The sequence below is a fragment of the Oncorhynchus clarkii genome, unplaced genomic scaffold (genome assembly GCF_045791955.1).
Source record: "Oncorhynchus clarkii lewisi isolate Uvic-CL-2024 unplaced genomic scaffold, UVic_Ocla_1.0 unplaced_contig_5775_pilon_pilon, whole genome shotgun sequence".
NCBI classification, from domain to species: Eukaryota; Metazoa; Chordata; class Actinopteri; order Salmoniformes; family Salmonidae; genus Oncorhynchus; species Oncorhynchus clarkii.
This window is the reverse complement of record NW_027258469.1, coordinates 27,448-54,987: the sequence shown is the minus strand read 5'-3', so window position 1 is coordinate 54,987 and position 27,540 is coordinate 27,448. Positions and strand designations below refer to the sequence as shown.

Genomic DNA, 27,540 nt, shown 5'->3' with positions numbered 1-27,540 from the left:
TAAGTTGGCAACACTGGTGAGAGGTGGGTAGCGAGATATCAGTAATCAATGGTAATCACATACTATTTCTTCGTAACTATGATCATTCGAGGACAGTACATTTTTCATTTGGGTCTCGAGATGAATAAACTCAAGAACCTCTGACATGAATTCTTAAACTATGATTTGGGACCCAAAGCGGTTATTAACATGTCATAGGTGGGTCGCGAGATATGAGTGAACATTCAGAATCATACACTATTTCTTCATAATGTTGGTCGTTCGAGGACACTGCATTTCTCATTTGGCTCTGGAGCTTAAAAATTGTAAAAACGTCTGAAACAGCAGATGAATCATTTCGTGTAAGTAATTAACCTACAATATGGTGGGGAACTTTGTCAAACGGCAGAGTTGCTGAGTTTCTTAGCTTGCATAGTAAGTCTTAACTCATTCAAAAAACAACCCTTCTAAAATTACATTGCAGTGCCGTGACCCGGATTCGAACCGGGGTTGCTGCGACCACAACGCAGAGTACTAACCACTATACGATCACGGCCGGCTACAAGAGCTGGCTTTGTAAAGCCTACATAGGCTGTGAAAGTGATGTGCACAAGCTGGCTAAACTCTTTTCATTTTGGTCTCGATAATGAATAAACTGAAGAAACAGTGGAGCTTTACACAGTCGGTAGGTTTTTTCTCATTCAAAAAGTGCCCTTTTTCCGTGACATTGGAATATCTCAATTGCATCCTCCTCACGTCATCTCTAATTCTCTAAACCCATTGGTGAGAAAACCTGAGTGCCCTCCCCTCTGACCTTCTCCACCAATGTGAACAATAAAAAGGTACTGCTGAGATTTGAACTCAGGATCTCCTGTTTACTAGACAGGCACTTTAACCAACTAAGCCACAGCACCCATAAAAGTCATATATGTTGCAGATGTGAACACCCACACCTATTTGAATCAAACCAGTCTCATTAATTTAACCCACATCTCTGTCTAGCAAAATCACATCACAAAAGAGATGTCTTTTACTAATATTGGAAACGATACAGACACCTTCAATTGTCTAGCAACAGGGTTTCTTAAGCTACGTTTTGGGACGCAAAGTGGGCCTGAGCATGTGAGAGGCAGTGTTGCCAAATCCTCAGGAAGGAAAGTAGCTATTGCTGGTCCTAAAAGTAGCTAGAAGTCGCTAAATGACGTCATCACATAATTTTCATAATTGGCCAAGTGGATGTAATTGTGATTGACGCTGTAGGAGAGAGGAATAACGTCTCGGGAGAGACAAAAAGTGAGTAAAAAACACCCTAAGTATGTTTAGAACTACAATTGAACTTTCTTCTGTCGATTCTTGTCTTTTTTCTGAATACTCACTAAATATAGCGACAAAGTCGCTAAGTTGGCAACACTGGTGAGAGGTGGGTAGCGAGATATCAGTAATCAATGGTAATCACATACTATTTCTTCGTAACTATGATCATTCGAGGACAGTACATTTTTCATTTGGGTCTCGAGATGAATAAACTCAAGAACCTCTGACATGAATTCTTAAACTATGATTTGGGACCCAAAGCGGTTATTAACATGTCATAGGTGGGTCGCGAGATATGAGTGAACATTCAGAATCATACACTATTTCTTCATAATGTTGGTCGTTCGAGGACACTGCATTTCTCATTTGGCTCTGGAGCTTAAAAATTGTAAAAACGTCTGAAACAGCAGATGAATCATTTCGTGTAAGTAATTAACCTACAATATGGTGGGGAACTTTGTCAAACGGCAGAGTTGCTGAGTTTCTTAGCTTGCATAGTAAGTCTTAACTCATTCAAAAAACAACCCTTCTAAAATTACATTGCAGTGCCGTGACCCGGATTCGAACCGGGGTTGCTGCGACCACAACGCAGAGTACTAACCACTATACGATCACGGCCGGCTACAAGAGCTGGCTTTGTAAAGCCTACATAGGCTGTGAAAGTGATGTGCACAAGCTGGCTAAACTCTTTTCATTTTGGTCTCGATAATGAATAAACTGAAGAAACAGTGGAGCTTTACACAGTCGGTAGGTTTTTTCTCATTCAAAAAGTGCCCTTTTTCCGTGACATTGGAATATCTCAATTGCATCCTCCTCACGTCATCTCTAATTCTCTAAACCCATTGGTGAGAAAACCTGAGTGCCCTCCCCTCTGACCTTCTCCACCAATGTGAACAATAAAAAGGTACTGCTGAGATTTGAACTCAGGATCTCCTGTTTACTAGACAGGCACTTTAACCAACTAAGCCACAGCACCCATAAAAGTCATATATGTTGCAGATGTGAACACCCACACCTATTTGAATCAAACCAGTCTCATTAATTTAACCCACATCTCTGTCTAGCAAAATCACATCACAAAAGAGATGTCTTTTACTAATATTGGAAACGATACAGACACCTTCAATTGTCTAGCAACAGGGTTTCTTAAGCTACGTTTTGGGACGCAAAGTGGGCCTGAGCATGTGAGAGGCAGTGTTGCCAAATCCTCAGGAAGGAAAGTAGCTATTGCTGGTCCTAAAAGTAGCTAGAAGTCGCTAAATGACGTCATCACATAATTTTCATAATTGGCCAAGTGGATGTAATTGTGATTGACGCTGTAGGAGAGAGGAATAACGTCTCGGGAGAGACAAAAAGTGAGTAAAAAACACCCTAAGTATGTTTAGAACTACAATTGAACTTTCTTCTGTCGATTCTTGTCTTTTTTCTGAATACTCACTAAATATAGCGACAAAGTCGCTAAGTTGGCAACACTGGTGAGAGGTGGGTAGCGAGATATCAGTAATCAATGGTAATCACATACTATTTCTTCGTAACTATGATCATTCGAGGACAGTACATTTTTCATTTGGGTCTCGAGATGAATAAACTCAAGAACCTCTGACATGAATTCTTAAACTATGATTTGGGACCCAAAGCGGTTATTAACATGTCATAGGTGGGTCGCGAGATATGAGTGAACATTCAGAATCATACACTATTTCTTCATAATGTTGGTCGTTCGAGGACACTGCATTTCTCATTTGGCTCTGGAGCTTAAAAATTGTAAAAACGTCTGAAACAGCAGATGAATCATTTCGTGTAAGTAATTAACCTACAATATGGTGGGGAACTTTGTCAAACGGCAGAGTTGCTGAGTTTCTTAGCTTGCATAGTAAGTCTTAACTCATTCAAAAAACAACCCTTCTAAAATTACATTGCAGTGCCGTGACCCGGATTCGAACCGGGGTTGCTGCGACCACAACGCAGAGTACTAACCACTATACGATCACGGCCGGCTACAAGAGCTGGCTTTGTAAAGCCTACATAGGCTGTGAAAGTGATGTGCACAAGCTGGCTAAACTCTTTTCATTTTGGTCTCGATAATGAATAAACTGAAGAAACAGTGGAGCTTTACACAGTCGGTAGGTTTTTTCTCATTCAAAAAGTGCCCTTTTTCCGTGACATTGGAATATCTCAATTGCATCCTCCTCACGTCATCTCTAATTCTCTAAACCCATTGGTGAGAAAACCTGAGTGCCCTCCCCTCTGACCTTCTCCACCAATGTGAACAATAAAAAGGTACTGCTGAGATTTGAACTCAGGATCTCCTGTTTACTAGACAGGCACTTTAACCAACTAAGCCACAGCACCCATAAAAGTCATATATGTTGCAGATGTGAACACCCACACCTATTTGAATCAAACCAGTCTCATTAATTTAACCCACATCTCTGTCTAGCAAAATCACATCACAAAAGAGATGTCTTTTACTAATATTGGAAACGATACAGACACCTTCAATTGTCTAGCAACAGGGTTTCTTAAGCTACGTTTTGGGACGCAAAGTGGGCCTGAGCATGTGAGAGGCAGTGTTGCCAAATCCTCAGGAAGGAAAGTAGCTATTGCTGGTCCTAAAAGTAGCTAGAAGTCGCTAAATGACGTCATCACATAATTTTCATAATTGGCCAAGTGGATGTAATTGTGATTGACGCTGTAGGAGAGAGGAATAACGTCTCGGGAGAGACAAAAAGTGAGTAAAAAACACCCTAAGTATGTTTAGAACTACAATTGAACTTTCTTCTGTCGATTCTTGTCTTTTTTCTGAATACTCACTAAATATAGCGACAAAGTCGCTAAGTTGGCAACACTGGTGAGAGGTGGGTAGCGAGATATCAGTAATCAATGGTAATCACATACTATTTCTTCGTAACTATGATCATTCGAGGACAGTACATTTTTCATTTGGGTCTCGAGATGAATAAACTCAAGAACCTCTGACATGAATTCTTAAACTATGATTTGGGACCCAAAGCGGTTATTAACATGTCATAGGTGGGTCGCGAGATATGAGTGAACATTCAGAATCATACACTATTTCTTCATAATGTTGGTCGTTCGAGGACACTGCATTTCTCATTTGGCTCTGGAGCTTAAAAATTGTAAAAACGTCTGAAACAGCAGATGAATCATTTCGTGTAAGTAATTAACCTACAATATGGTGGGGAACTTTGTCAAACGGCAGAGTTGCTGAGTTTCTTAGCTTGCATAGTAAGTCTTAACTCATTCAAAAAACAACCCTTCTAAAATTACATTGCAGTGCCGTGACCCGGATTCGAACCGGGGTTGCTGCGACCACAACGCAGAGTACTAACCACTATACGATCACGGCCGGCTACAAGAGCTGGCTTTGTAAAGCCTACATAGGCTGTGAAAGTGATGTGCACAAGCTGGCTAAACTCTTTTCATTTTGGTCTCGATAATGAATAAACTGAAGAAACAGTGGAGCTTTACACAGTCGGTAGGTTTTTTCTCATTCAAAAAGTGCCCTTTTTCCGTGACATTGGAATATCTCAATTGCATCCTCCTCACGTCATCTCTAATTCTCTAAACCCATTGGTGAGAAAACCTGAGTGCCCTCCCCTCTGACCTTCTCCACCAATGTGAACAATAAAAAGGTACTGCTGAGATTTGAACTCAGGATCTCCTGTTTACTAGACAGGCACTTTAACCAACTAAGCCACAGCACCCATAAAAGTCATATATGTTGCAGATGTGAACACCCACACCTATTTGAATCAAACCAGTCTCATTAATTTAACCCACATCTCTGTCTAGCAAAATCACATCACAAAAGAGATGTCTTTTACTAATATTGGAAACGATACAGACACCTTCAATTGTCTAGCAACAGGGTTTCTTAAGCTACGTTTTGGGACGCAAAGTGGGCCTGAGCATGTGAGAGGCAGTGTTGCCAAATCCTCAGGAAGGAAAGTAGCTATTGCTGGTCCTAAAAGTAGCTAGAAGTCGCTAAATGACGTCATCACATAATTTTCATAATTGGCCAAGTGGATGTAATTGTGATTGACGCTGTAGGAGAGAGGAATAACGTCTCGGGAGAGACAAAAAGTGAGTAAAAAACACCCTAAGTATGTTTAGAACTACAATTGAACTTTCTTCTGTCGATTCTTGTCTTTTTTCTGAATACTCACTAAATATAGCGACAAAGTCGCTAAGTTGGCAACACTGGTGAGAGGTGGGTAGCGAGATATCAGTAATCAATGGTAATCACATACTATTTCTTCGTAACTATGATCATTCGAGGACAGTACATTTTTCATTTGGGTCTCGAGATGAATAAACTCAAGAACCTCTGACATGAATTCTTAAACTATGATTTGGGACCCAAAGCGGTTATTAACATGTCATAGGTGGGTCGCGAGATATGAGTGAACATTCAGAATCATACACTATTTCTTCATAATGTTGGTCGTTCGAGGACACTGCATTTCTCATTTGGCTCTGGAGCTTAAAAATTGTAAAAACGTCTGAAACAGCAGATGAATCATTTCGTGTAAGTAATTAACCTACAATATGGTGGGGAACTTTGTCAAACGGCAGAGTTGCTGAGTTTCTTAGCTTGCATAGTAAGTCTTAACTCATTCAAAAAACAACCCTTCTAAAATTACATTGCAGTGCCGTGACCCGGATTCGAACCGGGGTTGCTGCGACCACAACGCAGAGTACTAACCACTATACGATCACGGCCGGCTACAAGAGCTGGCTTTGTAAAGCCTACATAGGCTGTGAAAGTGATGTGCACAAGCTGGCTAAACTCTTTTCATTTTGGTCTCGATAATGAATAAACTGAAGAAACAGTGGAGCTTTACACAGTCGGTAGGTTTTTTCTCATTCAAAAAGTGCCCTTTTTCCGTGACATTGGAATATCTCAATTGCATCCTCCTCACGTCATCTCTAATTCTCTAAACCCATTGGTGAGAAAACCTGAGTGCCCTCCCCTCTGACCTTCTCCACCAATGTGAACAATAAAAAGGTACTGCTGAGATTTGAACTCAGGATCTCCTGTTTACTAGACAGGCACTTTAACCAACTAAGCCACAGCACCCATAAAAGTCATATATGTTGCAGATGTGAACACCCACACCTATTTGAATCAAACCAGTCTCATTAATTTAACCCACATCTCTGTCTAGCAAAATCACATCACAAAAGAGATGTCTTTTACTAATATTGGAAACGATACAGACACCTTCAATTGTCTAGCAACAGGGTTTCTTAAGCTACGTTTTGGGACGCAAAGTGGGCCTGAGCATGTGAGAGGCAGTGTTGCCAAATCCTCAGGAAGGAAAGTAGCTATTGCTGGTCCTAAAAGTAGCTAGAAGTCGCTAAATGACGTCATCACATAATTTTCATAATTGGCCAAGTGGATGTAATTGTGATTGACGCTGTAGGAGAGAGGAATAACGTCTCGGGAGAGACAAAAAGTGAGTAAAAAACACCCTAAGTATGTTTAGAACTACAATTGAACTTTCTTCTGTCGATTCTTGTCTTTTTTCTGAATACTCACTAAATATAGCGACAAAGTCGCTAAGTTGGCAACACTGGTGAGAGGTGGGTAGCGAGATATCAGTAATCAATGGTAATCACATACTATTTCTTCGTAACTATGATCATTCGAGGACAGTACATTTTTCATTTGGGTCTCGAGATGAATAAACTCAAGAACCTCTGACATGAATTCTTAAACTATGATTTGGGACCCAAAGCGGTTATTAACATGTCATAGGTGGGTCGCGAGATATGAGTGAACATTCAGAATCATACACTATTTCTTCATAATGTTGGTCGTTCGAGGACACTGCATTTCTCATTTGGCTCTGGAGCTTAAAAATTGTAAAAACGTCTGAAACAGCAGATGAATCATTTCGTGTAAGTAATTAACCTACAATATGGTGGGGAACTTTGTCAAACGGCAGAGTTGCTGAGTTTCTTAGCTTGCATAGTAAGTCTTAACTCATTCAAAAAACAACCCTTCTAAAATTACATTGCAGTGCCGTGACCCGGATTCGAACCGGGGTTGCTGCGACCACAACGCAGAGTACTAACCACTATACGATCACGGCCGGCTACAAGAGCTGGCTTTGTAAAGCCTACATAGGCTGTGAAAGTGATGTGCACAAGCTGGCTAAACTCTTTTCATTTTGGTCTCGATAATGAATAAACTGAAGAAACAGTGGAGCTTTACACAGTCGGTAGGTTTTTTCTCATTCAAAAAGTGCCCTTTTTCCGTGACATTGGAATATCTCAATTGCATCCTCCTCACGTCATCTCTAATTCTCTAAACCCATTGGTGAGAAAACCTGAGTGCCCTCCCCTCTGACCTTCTCCACCAATGTGAACAATAAAAAGGTACTGCTGAGATTTGAACTCAGGATCTCCTGTTTACTAGACAGGCACTTTAACCAACTAAGCCACAGCACCCATAAAAGTCATATATGTTGCAGATGTGAACACCCACACCTATTTGAATCAAACCAGTCTCATTAATTTAACCCACATCTCTGTCTAGCAAAATCACATCACAAAAGAGATGTCTTTTACTAATATTGGAAACGATACAGACACCTTCAATTGTCTAGCAACAGGGTTTCTTAAGCTACGTTTTGGGACGCAAAGTGGGCCTGAGCATGTGAGAGGCAGTGTTGCCAAATCCTCAGGAAGGAAAGTAGCTATTGCTGGTCCTAAAAGTAGCTAGAAGTCGCTAAATGACGTCATCACATAATTTTCATAATTGGCCAAGTGGATGTAATTGTGATTGACGCTGTAGGAGAGAGGAATAACGTCTCGGGAGAGACAAAAAGTGAGTAAAAAACACCCTAAGTATGTTTAGAACTACAATTGAACTTTCTTCTGTCGATTCTTGTCTTTTTTCTGAATACTCACTAAATATAGCGACAAAGTCGCTAAGTTGGCAACACTGGTGAGAGGTGGGTAGCGAGATATCAGTAATCAATGGTAATCACATACTATTTCTTCGTAACTATGATCATTCGAGGACAGTACATTTTTCATTTGGGTCTCGAGATGAATAAACTCAAGAACCTCTGACATGAATTCTTAAACTATGATTTGGGACCCAAAGCGGTTATTAACATGTCATAGGTGGGTCGCGAGATATGAGTGAACATTCAGAATCATACACTATTTCTTCATAATGTTGGTCGTTCGAGGACACTGCATTTCTCATTTGGCTCTGGAGCTTAAAAATTGTAAAAACGTCTGAAACAGCAGATGAATCATTTCGTGTAAGTAATTAACCTACAATATGGTGGGGAACTTTGTCAAACGGCAGAGTTGCTGAGTTTCTTAGCTTGCATAGTAAGTCTTAACTCATTCAAAAAACAACCCTTCTAAAATTACATTGCAGTGCCGTGACCCGGATTCGAACCGGGGTTGCTGCGACCACAACGCAGAGTACTAACCACTATACGATCACGGCCGGCTACAAGAGCTGGCTTTGTAAAGCCTACATAGGCTGTGAAAGTGATGTGCACAAGCTGGCTAAACTCTTTTCATTTTGGTCTCGATAATGAATAAACTGAAGAAACAGTGGAGCTTTACACAGTCGGTAGGTTTTTTCTCATTCAAAAAGTGCCCTTTTTCCGTGACATTGGAATATCTCAATTGCATCCTCCTCACGTCATCTCTAATTCTCTAAACCCATTGGTGAGAAAACCTGAGTGCCCTCCCCTCTGACCTTCTCCACCAATGTGAACAATAAAAAGGTACTGCTGAGATTTGAACTCAGGATCTCCTGTTTACTAGACAGGCACTTTAACCAACTAAGCCACAGCACCCATAAAAGTCATATATGTTGCAGATGTGAACACCCACACCTATTTGAATCAAACCAGTCTCATTAATTTAACCCACATCTCTGTCTAGCAAAATCACATCACAAAAGAGATGTCTTTTACTAATATTGGAAACGATACAGACACCTTCAATTGTCTAGCAACAGGGTTTCTTAAGCTACGTTTTGGGACGCAAAGTGGGCCTGAGCATGTGAGAGGCAGTGTTGCCAAATCCTCAGGAAGGAAAGTAGCTATTGCTGGTCCTAAAAGTAGCTAGAAGTCGCTAAATGACGTCATCACATAATTTTCATAATTGGCCAAGTGGATGTAATTGTGATTGACGCTGTAGGAGAGAGGAATAACGTCTCGGGAGAGACAAAAAGTGAGTAAAAAACACCCTAAGTATGTTTAGAACTACAATTGAACTTTCTTCTGTCGATTCTTGTCTTTTTTCTGAATACTCACTAAATATAGCGACAAAGTCGCTAAGTTGGCAACACTGGTGAGAGGTGGGTAGCGAGATATCAGTAATCAATGGTAATCACATACTATTTCTTCGTAACTATGATCATTCGAGGACAGTACATTTTTCATTTGGGTCTCGAGATGAATAAACTCAAGAACCTCTGACATGAATTCTTAAACTATGATTTGGGACCCAAAGCGGTTATTAACATGTCATAGGTGGGTCGCGAGATATGAGTGAACATTCAGAATCATATACTATTTCTTCATAATGTTGGTCGTTCGAGGACACTGCATTTCTCATTTGGCTCTGGAGCTTAAAAATTGTAAAAACGTCTGAAACAGCAGATGAATCATTTCGTGTAAGTAATTAACCTACAATATGGTGGGGAACTTTGTCAAACGGCAGAGTTGCTGAGTTTCTTAGCTTGCATAGTAAGTCTTAACTCATTCAAAAAACAACCCTTCTAAAATTACATTGCAGTGCCGTGACCCGGATTCGAACCGGGGTTGCTGCGACCACAACGCAGAGTACTAACCACTATACGATCACGGCCGGCTACAAGAGCTGGCTTTGTAAAGCCTACATAGGCTGTGAAAGTGATGTGCACAAGCTGGCTAAACTCTTTTCATTTTGGTCTCGATAATGAATAAACTGAAGAAACAGTGGAGCTTTACACAGTCGGTAGGTTTTTTCTCATTCAAAAAGTGCCCTTTTTCCGTGACATTGGAATATCTCAATTGCATCCTCCTCACGTCATCTCTAATTCTCTAAACCCATTGGTGAGAAAACCTGAGTGCCCTCCCCTCTGACCTTCTCCACCAATGTGAACAATAAAAAGGTACTGCTGAGATTTGAACTCAGGATCTCCTGTTTACTAGACAGGCACTTTAACCAACTAAGCCACAGCACCCATAAAAGTCATATATGTTGCAGATGTGAACACCCACACCTATTTGAATCAAACCAGTCTCATTAATTTAACCCACATCTCTGTCTAGCAAAATCACATCACAAAAGAGATGTCTTTTACTAATATTGGAAACGATACAGACACCTTCAATTGTCTAGCAACAGGGTTTCTTAAGCTACGTTTTGGGACGCAAAGTGGGCCTGAGCATGTGAGAGGCAGTGTTGCCAAATCCTCAGGAAGGAAAGTAGCTATTGCTGGTCCTAAAAGTAGCTAGAAGTCGCTAAATGACGTCATCACATAATTTTCATAATTGGCCAAGTGGATGTAATTGTGATTGACGCTGTAGGAGAGAGGAATAACGTCTCGGGAGAGACAAAAAGTGAGTAAAAAACACCCTAAGTATGTTTAGAACTACAATTGAACTTTCTTCTGTCGATTCTTGTCTTTTTTCTGAATACTCACTAAATATAGCGACAAAGTCGCTAAGTTGGCAACACTGGTGAGAGGTGGGTAGCGAGATATCAGTAATCAATGGTAATCACATACTATTTCTTCGTAACTATGATCATTCGAGGACAGTACATTTTTCATTTGGGTCTCGAGATGAATAAACTCAAGAACCTCTGACATGAATTCTTAAACTATGATTTGGGACCCAAAGCGGTTATTAACATGTCATAGGTGGGTCGCGAGATATGAGTGAACATTCAGAATCATATACTATTTCTTCATAATGTTGGTCGTTCGAGGACACTGCATTTCTCATTTGGCTCTGGAGCTTAAAAATTGTAAAAACGTCTGAAACAGCAGATGAATCATTTCGTGTAAGTAATTAACCTACAATATGGTGGGGAACTTTGTCAAACGGCAGAGTTGCTGAGTTTCTTAGCTTGCATAGTAAGTCTTAACTCATTCAAAAAACAACCCTTCTAAAATTACATTGCAGTGCCGTGACCCGGATTCGAACCGGGGTTGCTGCGACCACAACGCAGAGTACTAACCACTATACGATCACGGCCGGCTACAAGAGCTGGCTTTGTAAAGCCTACATAGGCTGTGAAAGTGATGTGCACAAGCTGGCTAAACTCTTTTCATTTTGGTCTCGATAATGAATAAACTGAAGAAACAGTGGAGCTTTACACAGTCGGTAGGTTTTTTCTCATTCAAAAAGTGCCCTTTTTCCGTGACATTGGAATATCTCAATTGCATCCTCCTCACGTCATCTCTAATTCTCTAAACCCATTGGTGAGAAAACCTGAGTGCCCTCCCCTCTGACCTTCTCCACCAATGTGAACAATAAAAAGGTACTGCTGAGATTTGAACTCAGGATCTCCTGTTTACTAGACAGGCACTTTAACCAACTAAGCCACAGCACCCATAAAAGTCATATATGTTGCAGATGTGAACACCCACACCTATTTGAATCAAACCAGTCTCATTAATTTAACCCACATCTCTGTCTAGCAAAATCACATCACAAAAGAGATGTCTTTTACTAATATTGGAAACGATACAGACACCTTCAATTGTCTAGCAACAGGGTTTCTTAAGCTACGTTTTGGGACGCAAAGTGGGCCTGAGCATGTGAGAGGCAGTGTTGCCAAATCCTCAGGAAGGAAAGTAGCTATTGCTGGTCCTAAAAGTAGCTAGAAGTCGCTAAATGACGTCATCACATAATTTTCATAATTGGCCAAGTGGATGTAATTGTGATTGACGCTGTAGGAGAGAGGAATAACGTCTCGGGAGAGACAAAAAGTGAGTAAAAAACACCCTAAGTATGTTTAGAACTACAATTGAACTTTCTTCTGTCGATTCTTGTCTTTTTTCTGAATACTCACTAAATATAGCGACAAAGTCGCTAAGTTGGCAACACTGGTGAGAGGTGGGTAGCGAGATATCAGTAATCAATGGTAATCACATACTATTTCTTCGTAACTATGATCATTCGAGGACAGTACATTTTTCATTTGGGTCTCGAGATGAATAAACTCAAGAACCTCTGACATGAATTCTTAAACTATGATTTGGGACCCAAAGCGGTTATTAACATGTCATAGGTGGGTCGCGAGATATGAGTGAACATTCAGAATCATACACTATTTCTTCATAATGTTGGTCGTTCGAGGACACTGCATTTCTCATTTGGCTCTGGAGCTTAAAAATTGTAAAAACGTCTGAAACAGCAGATGAATCATTTCGTGTAAGTAATTAACCTACAATATGGTGGGGAACTTTGTCAAACGGCAGAGTTGCTGAGTTTCTTAGCTTGCATAGTAAGTCTTAACTCATTCAAAAAACAACCCTTCTAAAATTACATTGCAGTGCCGTGACCCGGATTCGAACCGGGGTTGCTGCGACCACAACGCAGAGTACTAACCACTATACGATCACGGCCGGCTACAAGAGCTGGCTTTGTAAAGCCTACATAGGCTGTGAAAGTGATGTGCACAAGCTGGCTAAACTCTTTTCATTTTGGTCTCGATAATGAATAAACTGAAGAAACAGTGGAGCTTTACACAGTCGGTAGGTTTTTTCTCATTCAAAAAGTGCCCTTTTTCCGTGACATTGGAATATCTCAATTGCATCCTCCTCACGTCATCTCTAATTCTCTAAACCCATTGGTGAGAAAACCTGAGTGCCCTCCCCTCTGACCTTCTCCACCAATGTGAACAATAAAAAGGTACTGCTGAGATTTGAACTCAGGATCTCCTGTTTACTAGACAGGCACTTTAACCAACTAAGCCACAGCACCCATAAAAGTCATATATGTTGCAGATGTGAACACCCACACCTATTTGAATCAAACCAGTCTCATTAATTTAACCCACATCTCTGTCTAGCAAAATCACATCACAAAAGAGATGTCTTTTACTAATATTGGAAACGATACAGACACCTTCAATTGTCTAGCAACAGGGTTTCTTAAGCTACGTTTTGGGACGCAAAGTGGGCCTGAGCATGTGAGAGGCAGTGTTGCCAAATCCTCAGGAAGGAAAGTAGCTATTGCTGGTCCTAAAAGTAGCTAGAAGTCGCTAAATGACGTCATCACATAATTTTCATAATTGGCCAAGTGGATGTAATTGTGATTGACGCTGTAGGAGAGAGGAATAACGTCTCGGGAGAGACAAAAAGTGAGTAAAAAACACCCTAAGTATGTTTAGAACTACAATTGAACTTTCTTCTGTCGATTCTTGTCTTTTTTCTGAATACTCACTAAATATAGCGACAAAGTCGCTAAGTTGGCAACACTGGTGAGAGGTGGGTAGCGAGATATCAGTAATCAATGGTAATCACATACTATTTCTTCGTAACTATGATCATTCGAGGACAGTACATTTTTCATTTGGGTCTCGAGATGAATAAACTCAAGAACCTCTGACATGAATTCTTAAACTATGATTTGGGACCCAAAGCGGTTATTAACATGTCATAGGTGGGTCGCGAGATATGAGTGAACATTCAGAATCATACACTATTTCTTCATAATGTTGGTCGTTCGAGGACACTGCATTTCTCATTTGGCTCTGGAGCTTAAAAATGGTAAAAACGTCTGAAACAGCAGATGAATCATTTCGTGTAAGTAATTAACCTACAATATGGTGGGGAACTTTGTCAAACGGCAGAGTTGCTGAGTTTCTTAGCTTGCATAGTAAGTCTTAACTCATTCAAAAAACAACCCTTCTAAAATTACATTGCAGTGCCGTGACCCGGATTCGAACCGGGGTTGCTGCGACCACAACGCAGAGTACTAACCACTATACGATCACGGCCGGCTACAAGAGCTGGCTTTGTAAAGCCTACATAGGCTGTGAAAGTGATGTGCACAAGCTGGCTAAACTCTTTTCATTTTGGTCTCGATAATGAATAAACTGAAGAAACAGTGGAGCTTTACACAGTCGGTAGGTTTTTTCTCATTCAAAAAGTGCCCTTTTTCCGTGACATTGGAATATCTCAATTGCATCCTCCTCACGTCATCTCTAATTCTCTAAACCCATTGGTGAGAAAACCTGAGTGCCCTCCCCTCTGACCTTCTCCACCAATGTGAACAATAAAAAGGTACTGCTGAGATTTGAACTCAGGATCTCCTGTTTACTAGACAGGCACTTTAACCAACTAAGCCACAGCACCCATAAAAGTCATATATGTTGCAGATGTGAACACCCACACCTATTTGAATCAAACCAGTCTCATTAATTTAACCCACATCTCTGTCTAGCAAAATCACATCACAAAAGAGATGTCTTTTACTAATATTGGAAACGATACAGACACCTTCAATTGTCTAGCAACAGGGTTTCTTAAGCTACGTTTTGGGACGCAAAGTGGGCCTGAGCATGTGAGAGGCAGTGTTGCCAAATCCTCAGGAAGGAAAGTAGCTATTGCTGGTCCTAAAAGTAGCTAGAAGTCGCTAAATGACGTCATCACATAATTTTCATAATTGGCCAAGTGGATGTAATTGTGATTGACGCTGTAGGAGAGAGGAATAACGTCTCGGGAGAGACAAAAAGTGAGTAAAAAACACCCTAAGTATGTTTAGAACTACAATTGAACTTTCTTCTGTCGATTCTTGTCTTTTTTCTGAATACTCACTAAATATAGCGACAAAGTCGCTAAGTTGGCAACACTGGTGAGAGGTGGGTAGCGAGATATCAGTAATCAATGGTAATCACATACTATTTCTTCGTAACTATGATCATTCGAGGACAGTACATTTTTCATTTGGGTCTCGAGATGAATAAACTCAAGAACCTCTGACATGAATTCTTAAACTATGATTTGGGACCCAAAGCGGTTATTAACATGTCATAGGTGGGTCGCGAGATATGAGTGAACATTCAGAATCATACACTATTTCTTCATAATGTTGGTCGTTCGAGGACACTGCATTTCTCATTTGGCTCTGAGCTTAAAAATTGTAAAAACGTCTGAAACAGCAGATGAATCATTTCGTGTAAGTAATTAACCTACAATATGGTGGGGAACTTTGTCAAACGGCAGAGTTGCTGAGTTTCTTAGCTTGCATAGTAAGTCTTAACTCATTCAAAAAACAACCCTTCTAAAATTACATTGCAGTGCCGTGACCCGGATTCGAACCGGGGTTGCTGCGACCACAACGCAGAGTACTAACCACTATACGATCACGGCCGGCTACAAGAGCTGGCTTTGTAAAGCCTACATAGGCTGTGAAAGTGATGTGCACAAGCTGGCTAAACTCTTTTCATTTTGGTCTCGATAATGAATAAACTGAAGAAACAGTGGAGCTTTACACAGTCGGTAGGTTTTTTCTCATTCAAAAAGTGCCCTTTTTCCGTGACATTGGAATATCTCAATTGCATCCTCCTCACGTCATCTCTAATTCTCTAAACCCATTGGTGAGAAAACCTGAGTGCCCTCCCCTCTGACCTTCTCCACCAATGTGAACAATAAAAAGGTACTGCTGAGATTTGAACTCAGGATCTCCTGTTTACTAGACAGGCACTTTAACCAACTAAGCCACAGCACCCATAAAAGTCATATATGTTGCAGATGTGAACACCCACACCTATTTGAATCAAACCAGTCTCATTAATTTAACCCACATCTCTGTCTAGCAAAATCACATCACAAAAGAGATGTCTTTTACTAATATTGGAAACGATACAGACACCTTCAATTGTCTAGCAACAGGGTTTCTTAAGCTACGTTTTGGGACGCAAAGTGGGCCTGAGCATGTGAGAGGCAGTGTTGCCAAATCCTCAGGAAGGAAAGTAGCTATTGCTGGTCCTAAAAGTAGCTAGAAGTCGCTAAATGACGTCATCACATAATTTTCATAATTGGCCAAGTGGATGTAATTGTGATTGACGCTGTAGGAGAGAGGAATAACGTCTCGGGAGAGACAAAAAGTGAGTAAAAAACACCCTAAGTATGTTTAGAACTACAATTGAACTTTCTTCTGTCGATTCTTGTCTTTTTTCTGAATACTCACTAAATATAGCGACAAAGTCGCTAAGTTGGCAACACTGGTGAGAGGTGGGTAGCGAGATATCAGTAATCAATGGTAATCACATACTATTTCTTCGTAACTATGATCATTCGAGGACAGTACATTTTTCATTTGGGTCTCGAGATGAATAAACTCAAGAACCTCTGACATGAATTCTTAAACTATGATTTGGGACCCAAAGCGGTTATTAACATGTCATAGGTGGGTCGCGAGATATGAGTGAACATTCAGAATCATACACTATTTCTTCATAATGTTGGTCGTTCGAGGACACTGCATTTCTCATTTGGCTCTGGAGCTTAAAAATTGTAAAAACGTCTGAAACAGCAGATGAATCATTTCGTGTAAGTAATTAACCTACAATATGGTGGGGAACTTTGTCAAACGGCAGAGTTGCTGAGTTTCTTAGCTTGCATAGTAAGTCTTAACTCATTCAAAAAACAACCCTTCTAAAATTACATTGCAGTGCCGTGACCCGGATTCGAACCGGGGTTGCTGCGACCACAACGCAGAGTACTAACCACTATACGATCACGGCCGGCTACAAGAGCTGGCTTTGTAAAGCCTACATAGGCTGTGAAAGTGATGTGCACAAGCTGGCTAAACTCTTTTCATTTTGGTCTCGATAATGAATAAACTGAAGAAACAGTGGAGCTTTACACAGTCGGTAGGTTTTTTCTCATTCAAAAAGTGCCCTTTTTCCGTGACATTGGAATATCTCAATTGCATCCTCCTCACGTCATCTCTAATTCTCTAAACCCATTGGTGAGAAAACCTGAGTGCCCTCCCCTCTGACCTTCTCCACCAATGTGAACAATAAAAAGGTACTGCTGAGATTTGAACTCAGGATCTCCTGTTTACTAGACAGGCACTTTAACCAACTAAGCCACAGCACCCATAAAAGTCATATATGTTGCAGATGTGAACACCCACACCTATTTGAATCAAACCAGTCTCATTAATTTAACCCACATCTCTGTCTAGCAAAATCACATCACAAAAGAGATGTCTTTTACTAATATTGGAAACGATACAGACACCTTCAATTGTCTAGCAACAGGGTTTCTTAAGCTACGTTTTGGGACGCAAAGTGGGCCTGAGCATGTGAGAGGCAGTGTTGCCAAATCCTCAGGAAGGAAAGTAGCTATTGCTGGTCCTAAAAGTAGCTAGAAGTCGCTAAATGACGTCATCACATAATTTTCATAATTGGCCAAGTGGATGTAATTGTGATTGACGCTGTAGGAGAGAGGAATAACGTCTCGGGAGAGACAAAAAGTGAGTAAAAAACACCCTAAGTATGTTTAGAACTACAATTGAACTTTCTTCTGTCGATTCTTGTCTTTTTTCTGAATACTCACTAAATATAGCGACAAAGTCGCTAAGTTGGCAACACTGGTGAGAGGTGGGTAGCGAGATATCAGTAATCAATGGTAATCACATACTATTTCTTCGTAACTATGATCATTCGAGGACAGTACATTTTTCATTTGGGTCTCGAGATGAATAAACTCAAGAACCTCTGACATGAATTCTTAAACTATGATTTGGGACCCAAAGCGGTTATTAACATGTCATAGGTGGGTCGCGAGATATGAGTGAACATTCAGAATCATACACTATTTCTTCATAATGTTGGTCGTTCGAGGACACTGCATTTCTCATTTGGCTCTGGAGCTTAAAAATGGTAAAAACGTCTGAAACAGCAGATGAATCATTTCGTGTAAGTAATTAACCTACAATATGGTGGGGAACTTTGTCAAACGGCAGAGTTGCTGAGTTTCTTAGCTTGCATAGTAAGTCTTAACTCATTCAAAAAACAACCCTTCTAAAATTACATTGCAGTGCCGTGACCCGGATTCGAACCGGGGTTGCTGCGACCACAACGCAGAGTACTAACCACTATACGATCACGGCCGGCTACAAGAGCTGGCTTTGTAAAGCCTACATAGGCTGTGAAAGTGATGTGCACAAGCTGGCTAAACTCTTTTCATTTTGGTCTCGATAATGAATAAACTGAAGAAACAGTGGAGCTTTACACAGTCGGTAGGTTTTTTCTCATTCAAAAAGTGCCCTTTTTCCGTGACATTGGAATATCTCAATTGCATCCTCCTCACGTCATCTCTAATTCTCTAAACCCATTGGTGAGAAAACCTGAGTGCCCTCCCCTCTGACCTTCTCCACCAATGTGAACAATAAAAAGGTACTGCTGAGATTTGAACTCAGGATCTCCTGTTTACTAGACAGGCACTTTAACCAACTAAGCCACAGCACCCATAAAAGTCATATATGTTGCAGATGTGAACACCCACACCTATTTGAATCAAACCAGTCTCATTAATTTAACCCACATCTCTGTCTAGCAAAATCACATCACAAAAGAGATGTCTTTTACTAATATTGGAAACGATACAGACACCTTCAATTGTCTAGCAACAGGGTTTCTTAAGCTACGTTTTGGGACGCAAAGTGGGCCTGAGCATGTGAGAGGCAGTGTTGCCAAATCCTCAGGAAGGAAAGTAGCTATTGCTGGTCCTAAAAGTAGCTAGAAGTCGCTAAATGACGTCATCACATAATTTTCATAATTGGCCAAGTGGATGTAATTGTGATTGACGCTGTAGGAGAGAGGAATAACGTCTCGGGAGAGACAAAAAGTGAGTAAAAAACACCCTAAGTATGTTTAGAACTACAATTGAACTTTCTTCTGTCGATTCTTGTCTTTTTTCTGAATACTCACTAAATATAGCGACAAAGTCGCTAAGTTGGCAACACTGGTGAGAGGTGGGTAGCGAGATATCAGTAATCAATGGTAATCACATACTATTTCTTCGTAACTATGATCATTCGAGGACAGTACATTTTTCATTTGGGTCTCGAGATGAATAAACTCAAGAACCTCTGACATGAATTCTTAAACTATGATTTGGGACCCAAAGCGGTTATTAACATGTCATAGGTGGGTCGCGAGATATGAGTGAACATTCAGAATCATACACTATTTCTTCATAATGTTGGTCGTTCGAGGACACTGCATTTCTCATTTGGCTCTGAGCTTAAAAATGGTAAAAACGTCTGAAACAGCAGATGAATCATTTCGTGTAAGTAATTAACCTACAATATGGTGGGGAACTTTGTCAAACGGCAGAGTTGCTGAGTTTCTTAGCTTGCATAGTAAGTCTTAACTCATTCAAAAAACAACCCTTCTAAAATTACATTGCAGTGCCGTGACCCGGATTCGAACCGGGGTTGCTGCGACCACAACGCAGAGTACTAACCACTATACGATCACGGCCGGCTACAAGAGCTGGCTTTGTAAAGCCTACATAGGCTGTGAAAGTGATGTGCACAAGCTGGCTAAACTCTTTTCATTTTGGTCTCGATAATGAATAAACTGAAGAAACAGTGGAGCTTTACACAGTCGGTAGGTTTTTTCTCATTCAAAAAGTGCCCTTTTTCCGTGACATTGGAATATCTCAATTGCATCCTCCTCACGTCATCTCTAATTCTCTAAACCCATTGGTGAGAAAACCTGAGTGCCCTCCCCTCTGACCTTCTCCACCAATGTGAACAATAAAAAGGTACTGCTGAGATTTGAACTCAGGATCTCCTGTTTACTAGACAGGCACTTTAACCAACTAAGCCACAGCACCCATAAAAGTCATATATGTTGCAGATGTGAACACCCACACCTATTTGAATCAAACCAGTCTCATTAATTTAACCCACATCTCTGTCTAGCAAAATCACATCACAAAAGAGATGTCTTTTACTAATATTGGAAACGATACAGACACCTTCAATTGTCTAGCAACAGGGTTTCTTAAGCTACGTTTTGGGACGCAAAGTGGGCCTGAGCATGTGAGAGGCAGTGTTGCCAAATCCTCAGGAAGGAAAGTAGCTATTGCTGGTCCTAAAAGTAGCTAGAAGTCGCTAAATGACGTCATCACATAATTTTCATAATTGGCCAAGTGGATGTAATTGTGATTGACGCTGTAGGAGAGAGGAATAACGTCTCGGGAGAGACAAAAAGTGAGTAAAAAACACCCTAAGTATGTTTAGAACTACAATTGAACTTTCTTCTGTCGATTCTTGTCTTTTTTCTGAATACTCACTAAATATAGCGACAAAGTCGCTAAGTTGGCAACACTGGTGAGAGGTGGGTAGCGAGATATCAGTAATCAATGGTAATCACATACTATTTCTTCGTAACTATGATCATTCGAGGACAGTACATTTTTCATTTGGGTCTCGAGATGAATAAACTCAAGAACCTCTGACATGAATTCTTAAACTATGATTTGGGACCCAAAGCGGTTATTAACATGTCATAGGTGGGTCGCGAGATATGAGTGAACATTCAGAATCATACACTATTTCTTCATAATGTTGGTCGTTCGAGGACACTGCATTTCTCATTTGGCTCTGGAGCTTAAAAATGGTAAAAACGTCTGAAACAGCAGATGAATCATTTCGTGTAAGTAATTAACCTACAATATGGTGGGGAACTTTGTCAAACGGCAGAGTTGCTGAGTTTCTTAGCTTGCATAGTAAGTCTTAACTCATTCAAAAAACAACCCTTCTAAAATTACATTGCAGTGCCGTGACCCGGATTCGAACCGGGGTTGCTGCGACCACAACGCAGAGTACTAACCACTATACGATCACGGCCGGCTACAAGAGCTGGCTTTGTAAAGCCTACATAGGCTGTGAAAGTGATGTGCACAAGCTGGCTAAACTCTTTTCATTTTGGTCTCGATAATGAATAAACTGAAGAAACAGTGGAGCTTTACACAGTCGGTAGGTTTTTTCTCATTCAAAAAGTGCCCTTTTTCCGTGACATTGGAATATCTCAATTGCATCCTCCTCACGTCATCTCTAATTCTCTAAACCCATTGGTGAGAAAACCTGAGTGCCCTCCCCTCTGACCTTCTCCACCAATGTGAACAATAAAAAGGTACTGCTGAGATTTGAACTCAGGATCTCCTGTTTACTAGACAGGCACTTTAACCAACTAAGCCACAGCACCCATAAAAGTCATATATGTTGCAGATGTGAACACCCACACCTATTTGAATCAAACCAGTCTCATTAATTTAACCCACATCTCTGTCTAGCAAAATCACATCACAAAAGAGATGTCTTTTACTAATATTGGAAACGATACAGACACCTTCAATTGTCTAGCAACAGGGTTTCTTAAGCTACGTTTTGGGACGCAAAGTGGGCCTGAGCATGTGAGAGGCAGTGTTGCCAAATCCTCAGGAAGGAAAGTAGCTATTGCTGGTCCTAAAAGTAGCTAGAAGTCGCTAAATGACGTCATCACATAATTTTCATAATTGGCCAAGTGGATGTAATTGTGATTGACGCTGTAGGAGAGAGGAATAACGTCTCGGGAGAGACAAAAAGTGAGTAAAAAACACCCTAAGTATGTTTAGAACTACAATTGAACTTTCTTCTGTCGATTCTTGTCTTTTTTCTGAATACTCACTAAATATAGCGACAAAGTCGCTAAGTTGGCAACACTGGTGAGAGGTGGGTAGCGAGATATCAGTAATCAATGGTAATCACATACTATTTCTTCGTAACTATGATCATTCGAGGACAGTACATTTTTCATTTGGGTCTCGAGATGAATAAACTCAAGAACCTCTGACATGAATTCTTAAACTATGATTTGGGACCCAAAGCGGTTATTAACATGTCATAGGTGGGTCGCGAGATATGAGTGAACATTCAGAATCATATACTATTTCTTCATAATGTTGGTCGTTCGAGGACACTGCATTTCTCATTTGGCTCTGGAGCTTAAAAATTGTAAAAACGTCTGAAACAGCAGATGAATCATTTCGTGTAAGTAATTAACCTACAATATGGTGGGGAACTTTGTCAAACGGCAGAGTTGCTGAGTTTCTTAGCTTGCATAGTAAGTCTTAACTCATTCAAAAAACAACCCTTCTAAAATTACATTGCAGTGCCGTGACCCGGATTCGAACCGGGGTTGCTGCGACCACAACGCAGAGTACTAACCACTATACGATCACGGCCGGCTACAAGAGCTGGCTTTGTAAAGCCTACATAGGCTGTGAAAGTGATGTGCACAAGCTGGCTAAACTCTTTTCATTTTGGTCTCGATAATGAATAAACTGAAGAAACAGTGGAGCTTTACACAGTCGGTAGGTTTTTTCTCATTCAAAAAGTGCCCTTTTTCCGTGACATTGGAATATCTCAATTGCATCCTCCTCACGTCATCTCTAATTCTCTAAACCCATTGGTGAGAAAACCTGAGTGCCCTCCCCTCTGACCTTCTCCACCAATGTGAACAATAAAAAGGTACTGCTGAGATTTGAACTCAGGATCTCCTGTTTACTAGACAGGCACTTTAACCAACTAAGCCACAGCACCCATAAAAGTCATATATGTTGCAGATGTGAACACCCACACCTATTTGAATCAAACCAGTCTCATTAATTTAACCCACATCTCTGTCTAGCAAAATCACATCACAAAAGAGATGTCTTTTACTAATATTGGAAACGATACAGACACCTTCAATTGTCTAGCAACAGGGTTTCTTAAGCTACGTTTTGGGACGCAAAGTGGGCCTGAGCATGTGAGAGGCAGTGTTGCCAAATCCTCAGGAAGGAAAGTAGCTATTGCTGGTCCTAAAAGTAGCTAGAAGTCGCTAAATGACGTCATCACATAATTTTCATAATTGGCCAAGTGGATGTAATTGTGATTGACGCTGTAGGAGAGAGGAATAACGTCTCGGGAGAGACAAAAAGTGAGTAAAAAACACCCTAAGTATGTTTAGAACTACAATTGAACTTTCTTCTGTCGATTCTTGTCTTTTTTCTGAATACTCACTAAATATAGCGACAAAGTCGCTAAGTTGGCAACACTGGTGAGAGGTGGGTAGCGAGATATCAGTAATCAATGGTAATCACATACTATTTCTTCGTAACTATGATCATTCGAGGACAGTACATTTTTCATTTGGGTCTCGAGATGAATAAACTCAAGAACCTCTGACATGAATTCTTAAACTATGATTTGGGACCCAAAGCGGTTATTAACATGTCATAGGTGGGTCGCGAGATATGAGTGAACATTCAGAATCATATACTATTTCTTCATAATGTTGGTCGTTCGAGGACACTGCATTTCTCATTTGGCTCTGGAGCTTAAAAATGGTAAAAACGTCTGAAACAGCAGATGAATCATTTCGTGTAAGTAATTAACCTACAATATGGTGGGGAACTTTGTCAAACGGCAGAGTTGCTGAGTTTCTTAGCTTGCATAGTAAGTCTTAACTCATTCAAAAAACAACCCTTCTAAAATTACATTGCAGTGCCGTGACCCGGATTCGAACCGGGGTTGCTGCGACCACAACGCAGAGTACTAACCACTATACGATCACGGCCGGCTACAAGAGCTGGCTTTGTAAAGCCTACATAGGCTGTGAAAGTGATGTGCACAAGCTGGCTAAACTCTTTTCATTTTGGTCTCGATAATGAATAAACTGAAGAAACAGTGGAGCTTTACACAGTCGGTAGGTTTTTTCTCATTCAAAAAGTGCCCTTTTTCCGTGACATTGGAATATCTCAATTGCATCCTCCTCACGTCATCTCTAATTCTCTAAACCCATTGGTGAGAAAACCTGAGTGCCCTCCCCTCTGACCTTCTCCACCAATGTGAACAATAAAAAGGTACTGCTGAGATTTGAACTCAGGATCTCCTGTTTACTAGACAGGCACTTTAACCAACTAAGCCACAGCACCCATAAAAGTCATATATGTTGCAGATGTGAACACCCACACCTATTTGAATCAAACCAGTCTCATTAATTTAACCCACATCTCTGTCTAGCAAAATCACATCACAAAAGAGATGTCTTTTACTAATATTGGAAACGATACAGACACCTTCAATTGTCTAGCAACAGGGTTTCTTAAGCTACGTTTTGGGACGCAAAGTGGGCCTGAGCATGTGAGAGGCAGTGTTGCCAAATCCTCAGGAAGGAAAGTAGCTATTGCTGGTCCTAAAAGTAGCTAGAAGTCGCTAAATGACGTCATCACATAATTTTCATAATTGGCCAAGTGGATGTAATTGTGATTGACGCTGTAGGAGAGAGGAATAACGTCTCGGGAGAGACAAAAAGTGAGTAAAAAACACCCTAAGTATGTTTAGAACTACAATTGAACTTTCTTCTGTCGATTCTTGTCTTTTTTCTGAATACTCACTAAATATAGCGACAAAGTCGCTAAGTTGGCAACACTGGTGAGAGGTGGGTAGCGAGATATCAGTAATCAATGGTAATCACATACTATTTCTTCGTAACTATGATCATTCGAGGACAGTACATTTTTCATTTGGGTCTCGAGATGAATAAACTCAAGAACCTCTGACATGAATTCTTAAACTATGATTTGGGACCCAAAGCGGTTATTAACATGTCATAGGTGGGTCGCGAGATATGAGTGAACATTCAGAATCATACACTATTTCTTCATAATGTTGGTCGTTCGAGGACACTGCATTTCTCATTTGGCTCTGGAGCTTAAAAATGGTAAAAACGTCTGAAACAGCAGATGAATCATTTCGTGTAAGTAATTAACCTACAATATGGTGGGGAACTTTGTCAAACGGCAGAGTTGCTGAGTTTCTTAGCTTGCATAGTAAGTCTTAACTCATTCAAAAAACAACCCTTCTAAAATTACATTGCAGTGCCGTGACCCGGATTCGAACCGGGGTTGCTGCGACCACAACGCAGAGTACTAACCACTATACGATCACGGCCGGCTACAAGAGCTGGCTTTGTAAAGCCTACATAGGCTGTGAAAGTGATGTGCACAAGCTGGCTAAACTCTTTTCATTTTGGTCTCGATAATGAATAAACTGAAGAAACAGTGGAGCTTTACACAGTCGGTAGGTTTTTTCTCATTCAAAAAGTGCCCTTTTTCCGTGACATTGGAATATCTCAATTGCATCCTCCTCACGTCATCTCTAATTCTCTAAACCCATTGGTGAGAAAACCTGAGTGCCCTCCCCTCTGACCTTCTCCACCAATGTGAACAATAAAAAGGTACTGCTGAGATTTGAACTCAGGATCTCCTGTTTACTAGACAGGCACTTTAACCAACTAAGCCACAGCACCCATAAAAGTCATATATGTTGCAGATGTGAACACCCACACCTATTTGAATCAAACCAGTCTCATTAATTTAACCCACATCTCTGTCTAGCAAAATCACATCACAAAAGAGATGTCTTTTACTAATATTGGAAACGATACAGACACCTTCAATTGTCTAGCAACAGGGTTTCTTAAGCTACGTTTTGGGACGCAAAGTGGGCCTGAGCATGTGAGAGGCAGTGTTGCCAAATCCTCAGGAAGGAAAGTAGCTATTGCTGGTCCTAAAAGTAGCTAGAAGTCGCTAAATGACGTCATCACATAATTTTCATAATTGGCCAAGTGGATGTAATTGTGATTGACGCTGTAGGAGAGAGGAATAACGTCTCGGGAGAGACAAAAAGTGAGTAAAAAACACCCTAAGTATGTTTAGAACTACAATTGAACTTTCTTCTGTCGATTCTTGTCTTTTTTCTGAATACTCACTAAATATAGCGACAAAGTCGCTAAGTTGGCAACACTGGTGAGAGGTGGGTAGCGAGATATCAGTAATCAATGGTAATCACATACTATTTCTTCGTAACTATGATCATTCGAGGACAGTACATTTTTCATTTGGGTCTCGAGATGAATAAACTCAAGAACCTCTGACATGAATTCTTAAACTATGATTTGGGACCCAAAGCGGTTATTAACATGTCATAGGTGGGTCGCGAGATATGAGTGAACATTCAGAATCATATACTATTTCTTCATAATGTTGGTCGTTCGAGGACACTGCATTTCTCATTTGGCTCTGGAGCTTAAAAATTGTAAAAACGTCTGAAACAGCAGATGAATCATTTCGTGTAAGTAATTAACCTACAATATGGTGGGGAACTTTGTCAAACGGCAGAGTTGCTGAGTTTCTTAGCTTGCATAGTAAGTCTTAACTCATTCAAAAAACAACCCTTCTAAAATTACATTGCAGTGCCGTGACCCGGATTCGAACCGGGGTTGCTGCGACCACAACGCAGAGTACTAACCACTATACGATCACGGCCGGCTACAAGAGCTGGCTTTGTAAAGCCTACATAGGCTGTGAAAGTGATGTGCACAAGCTGGCTAAACTCTTTTCATTTTGGTCTCGATAATGAATAAACTGAAGAAACAGTGGAGCTTTACACAGTCGGTAGGTTTTTTCTCATTCAAAAAGTGCCCTTTTTCCGTGACATTGGAATATCTCAATTGCATCCTCCTCACGTCATCTCTAATTCTCTAAACCCATTGGTGAGAAAACCTGAGTGCCCTCCCCTCTGACCTTCTCCACCAATGTGAACAATAAAAAGGTACTGCTGAGATTTGAACTCAGGATCTCCTGTTTACTAGACAGGCACTTTAACCAACTAAGCCACAGCACCCATAAAAGTCATATATGTTGCAGATGTGAACACCCACACCTATTTGAATCAAACCAGTCTCATTAATTTAACCCACATCTCTGTCTAGCAAAATCACATCACAAAAGAGATGTCTTTTACTAATATTGGAAACGATACAGACACCTTCAATTGTCTAGCAACAGGGTTTCTTAAGCTACGTTTTGGGACGCAAAGTGGGCCTGAGCATGTGAGAGGCAGTGTTGCCAAATCCTCAGGAAGGAAAGTAGCTATTGCTGGTCCTAAAAGTAGCTAGAAGTCGCTAAATGACGTCATCACATAATTTTCATAATTGGCCAAGTGGATGTAATTGTGATTGACGCTGTAGGAGAGAGGAATAACGTCTCGGGAGAGACAAAAAGTGAGTAAAAAACACCCTAAGTATGTTTAGAACTACAATTGAACTTTCTTCTGTCGATTCTTGTCTTTTTTCTGAATACTCACTAAATATAGCGACAAAGTCGCTAAGTTGGCAACACTGGTGAGA

General features: G+C 40.6%; 40 non-coding genes across 40 annotated transcripts; all 40 read right to left on the bottom strand.

Annotated features, from left to right (window-relative positions):
- Positions 1 to 463: 463 nt before the first annotated feature.
- trnah-gug (transfer RNA histidin (anticodon GUG)) lies at positions 464 to 535 on the bottom strand. Its single transcript has one exon. It is a non-coding gene; the product is annotated as a tRNA-His (tRNA).
- Positions 536 to 819: 284 nt separating this feature from the next.
- Positions 820 to 893, bottom strand: trnat-agu (transfer RNA threonine (anticodon AGU)). Its single transcript has one exon. It is a non-coding gene; the product is annotated as a tRNA-Thr (tRNA).
- A 946-nt stretch (positions 894 to 1,839) lies between these two features.
- trnah-gug (transfer RNA histidin (anticodon GUG)) lies at positions 1,840 to 1,911 on the bottom strand. The gene has a single exon. It is a non-coding gene; the product is annotated as a tRNA-His (tRNA).
- A 284-nt stretch (positions 1,912 to 2,195) lies between these two features.
- trnat-agu (transfer RNA threonine (anticodon AGU)) lies at positions 2,196 to 2,269 on the bottom strand. Its single transcript has one exon. It is a non-coding gene; the product is annotated as a tRNA-Thr (tRNA).
- A 946-nt stretch (positions 2,270 to 3,215) lies between these two features.
- Positions 3,216 to 3,287, bottom strand: trnah-gug (transfer RNA histidin (anticodon GUG)). Its single transcript has one exon. It is a non-coding gene; the product is annotated as a tRNA-His (tRNA).
- A 284-nt stretch (positions 3,288 to 3,571) lies between these two features.
- On the bottom strand, positions 3,572 to 3,645 carry trnat-agu (transfer RNA threonine (anticodon AGU)). Its single transcript has one exon. It is a non-coding gene; the product is annotated as a tRNA-Thr (tRNA).
- Positions 3,646 to 4,591: 946 nt separating this feature from the next.
- trnah-gug (transfer RNA histidin (anticodon GUG)) lies at positions 4,592 to 4,663 on the bottom strand. The gene has a single exon. It is a non-coding gene; the product is annotated as a tRNA-His (tRNA).
- A 284-nt stretch (positions 4,664 to 4,947) lies between these two features.
- trnat-agu (transfer RNA threonine (anticodon AGU)) lies at positions 4,948 to 5,021 on the bottom strand. The gene has a single exon. It is a non-coding gene; the product is annotated as a tRNA-Thr (tRNA).
- Positions 5,022 to 5,967: 946 nt separating this feature from the next.
- On the bottom strand, positions 5,968 to 6,039 carry trnah-gug (transfer RNA histidin (anticodon GUG)). The gene has a single exon. It is a non-coding gene; the product is annotated as a tRNA-His (tRNA).
- A 284-nt stretch (positions 6,040 to 6,323) lies between these two features.
- On the bottom strand, positions 6,324 to 6,397 carry trnat-agu (transfer RNA threonine (anticodon AGU)). The gene has a single exon. It is a non-coding gene; the product is annotated as a tRNA-Thr (tRNA).
- Positions 6,398 to 7,343: 946 nt separating this feature from the next.
- On the bottom strand, positions 7,344 to 7,415 carry trnah-gug (transfer RNA histidin (anticodon GUG)). Its single transcript has one exon. It is a non-coding gene; the product is annotated as a tRNA-His (tRNA).
- Positions 7,416 to 7,699: 284 nt separating this feature from the next.
- Positions 7,700 to 7,773, bottom strand: trnat-agu (transfer RNA threonine (anticodon AGU)). Its single transcript has one exon. It is a non-coding gene; the product is annotated as a tRNA-Thr (tRNA).
- A 946-nt stretch (positions 7,774 to 8,719) lies between these two features.
- Positions 8,720 to 8,791, bottom strand: trnah-gug (transfer RNA histidin (anticodon GUG)). Its single transcript has one exon. It is a non-coding gene; the product is annotated as a tRNA-His (tRNA).
- A 284-nt stretch (positions 8,792 to 9,075) lies between these two features.
- trnat-agu (transfer RNA threonine (anticodon AGU)) lies at positions 9,076 to 9,149 on the bottom strand. The gene has a single exon. It is a non-coding gene; the product is annotated as a tRNA-Thr (tRNA).
- A 946-nt stretch (positions 9,150 to 10,095) lies between these two features.
- trnah-gug (transfer RNA histidin (anticodon GUG)) lies at positions 10,096 to 10,167 on the bottom strand. The gene has a single exon. It is a non-coding gene; the product is annotated as a tRNA-His (tRNA).
- Positions 10,168 to 10,451: 284 nt separating this feature from the next.
- Positions 10,452 to 10,525, bottom strand: trnat-agu (transfer RNA threonine (anticodon AGU)). Its single transcript has one exon. It is a non-coding gene; the product is annotated as a tRNA-Thr (tRNA).
- Positions 10,526 to 11,471: 946 nt separating this feature from the next.
- trnah-gug (transfer RNA histidin (anticodon GUG)) lies at positions 11,472 to 11,543 on the bottom strand. Its single transcript has one exon. It is a non-coding gene; the product is annotated as a tRNA-His (tRNA).
- A 284-nt stretch (positions 11,544 to 11,827) lies between these two features.
- trnat-agu (transfer RNA threonine (anticodon AGU)) lies at positions 11,828 to 11,901 on the bottom strand. The gene has a single exon. It is a non-coding gene; the product is annotated as a tRNA-Thr (tRNA).
- Positions 11,902 to 12,847: 946 nt separating this feature from the next.
- On the bottom strand, positions 12,848 to 12,919 carry trnah-gug (transfer RNA histidin (anticodon GUG)). The gene has a single exon. It is a non-coding gene; the product is annotated as a tRNA-His (tRNA).
- Positions 12,920 to 13,203: 284 nt separating this feature from the next.
- trnat-agu (transfer RNA threonine (anticodon AGU)) lies at positions 13,204 to 13,277 on the bottom strand. Its single transcript has one exon. It is a non-coding gene; the product is annotated as a tRNA-Thr (tRNA).
- A 946-nt stretch (positions 13,278 to 14,223) lies between these two features.
- Positions 14,224 to 14,295, bottom strand: trnah-gug (transfer RNA histidin (anticodon GUG)). Its single transcript has one exon. It is a non-coding gene; the product is annotated as a tRNA-His (tRNA).
- Positions 14,296 to 14,579: 284 nt separating this feature from the next.
- Positions 14,580 to 14,653, bottom strand: trnat-agu (transfer RNA threonine (anticodon AGU)). Its single transcript has one exon. It is a non-coding gene; the product is annotated as a tRNA-Thr (tRNA).
- A 945-nt stretch (positions 14,654 to 15,598) lies between these two features.
- On the bottom strand, positions 15,599 to 15,670 carry trnah-gug (transfer RNA histidin (anticodon GUG)). Its single transcript has one exon. It is a non-coding gene; the product is annotated as a tRNA-His (tRNA).
- Positions 15,671 to 15,954: 284 nt separating this feature from the next.
- trnat-agu (transfer RNA threonine (anticodon AGU)) lies at positions 15,955 to 16,028 on the bottom strand. The gene has a single exon. It is a non-coding gene; the product is annotated as a tRNA-Thr (tRNA).
- A 946-nt stretch (positions 16,029 to 16,974) lies between these two features.
- Positions 16,975 to 17,046, bottom strand: trnah-gug (transfer RNA histidin (anticodon GUG)). Its single transcript has one exon. It is a non-coding gene; the product is annotated as a tRNA-His (tRNA).
- Positions 17,047 to 17,330: 284 nt separating this feature from the next.
- Positions 17,331 to 17,404, bottom strand: trnat-agu (transfer RNA threonine (anticodon AGU)). The gene has a single exon. It is a non-coding gene; the product is annotated as a tRNA-Thr (tRNA).
- A 946-nt stretch (positions 17,405 to 18,350) lies between these two features.
- On the bottom strand, positions 18,351 to 18,422 carry trnah-gug (transfer RNA histidin (anticodon GUG)). Its single transcript has one exon. It is a non-coding gene; the product is annotated as a tRNA-His (tRNA).
- Positions 18,423 to 18,706: 284 nt separating this feature from the next.
- On the bottom strand, positions 18,707 to 18,780 carry trnat-agu (transfer RNA threonine (anticodon AGU)). The gene has a single exon. It is a non-coding gene; the product is annotated as a tRNA-Thr (tRNA).
- Positions 18,781 to 19,725: 945 nt separating this feature from the next.
- Positions 19,726 to 19,797, bottom strand: trnah-gug (transfer RNA histidin (anticodon GUG)). Its single transcript has one exon. It is a non-coding gene; the product is annotated as a tRNA-His (tRNA).
- Positions 19,798 to 20,081: 284 nt separating this feature from the next.
- trnat-agu (transfer RNA threonine (anticodon AGU)) lies at positions 20,082 to 20,155 on the bottom strand. The gene has a single exon. It is a non-coding gene; the product is annotated as a tRNA-Thr (tRNA).
- Positions 20,156 to 21,101: 946 nt separating this feature from the next.
- Positions 21,102 to 21,173, bottom strand: trnah-gug (transfer RNA histidin (anticodon GUG)). Its single transcript has one exon. It is a non-coding gene; the product is annotated as a tRNA-His (tRNA).
- A 284-nt stretch (positions 21,174 to 21,457) lies between these two features.
- Positions 21,458 to 21,531, bottom strand: trnat-agu (transfer RNA threonine (anticodon AGU)). The gene has a single exon. It is a non-coding gene; the product is annotated as a tRNA-Thr (tRNA).
- Positions 21,532 to 22,477: 946 nt separating this feature from the next.
- On the bottom strand, positions 22,478 to 22,549 carry trnah-gug (transfer RNA histidin (anticodon GUG)). The gene has a single exon. It is a non-coding gene; the product is annotated as a tRNA-His (tRNA).
- Positions 22,550 to 22,833: 284 nt separating this feature from the next.
- Positions 22,834 to 22,907, bottom strand: trnat-agu (transfer RNA threonine (anticodon AGU)). The gene has a single exon. It is a non-coding gene; the product is annotated as a tRNA-Thr (tRNA).
- A 946-nt stretch (positions 22,908 to 23,853) lies between these two features.
- trnah-gug (transfer RNA histidin (anticodon GUG)) lies at positions 23,854 to 23,925 on the bottom strand. The gene has a single exon. It is a non-coding gene; the product is annotated as a tRNA-His (tRNA).
- A 284-nt stretch (positions 23,926 to 24,209) lies between these two features.
- On the bottom strand, positions 24,210 to 24,283 carry trnat-agu (transfer RNA threonine (anticodon AGU)). Its single transcript has one exon. It is a non-coding gene; the product is annotated as a tRNA-Thr (tRNA).
- A 946-nt stretch (positions 24,284 to 25,229) lies between these two features.
- On the bottom strand, positions 25,230 to 25,301 carry trnah-gug (transfer RNA histidin (anticodon GUG)). Its single transcript has one exon. It is a non-coding gene; the product is annotated as a tRNA-His (tRNA).
- Positions 25,302 to 25,585: 284 nt separating this feature from the next.
- On the bottom strand, positions 25,586 to 25,659 carry trnat-agu (transfer RNA threonine (anticodon AGU)). Its single transcript has one exon. It is a non-coding gene; the product is annotated as a tRNA-Thr (tRNA).
- Positions 25,660 to 26,605: 946 nt separating this feature from the next.
- On the bottom strand, positions 26,606 to 26,677 carry trnah-gug (transfer RNA histidin (anticodon GUG)). The gene has a single exon. It is a non-coding gene; the product is annotated as a tRNA-His (tRNA).
- A 284-nt stretch (positions 26,678 to 26,961) lies between these two features.
- trnat-agu (transfer RNA threonine (anticodon AGU)) lies at positions 26,962 to 27,035 on the bottom strand. The gene has a single exon. It is a non-coding gene; the product is annotated as a tRNA-Thr (tRNA).
- Positions 27,036 to 27,540: the final 505 nt, after the last annotated feature.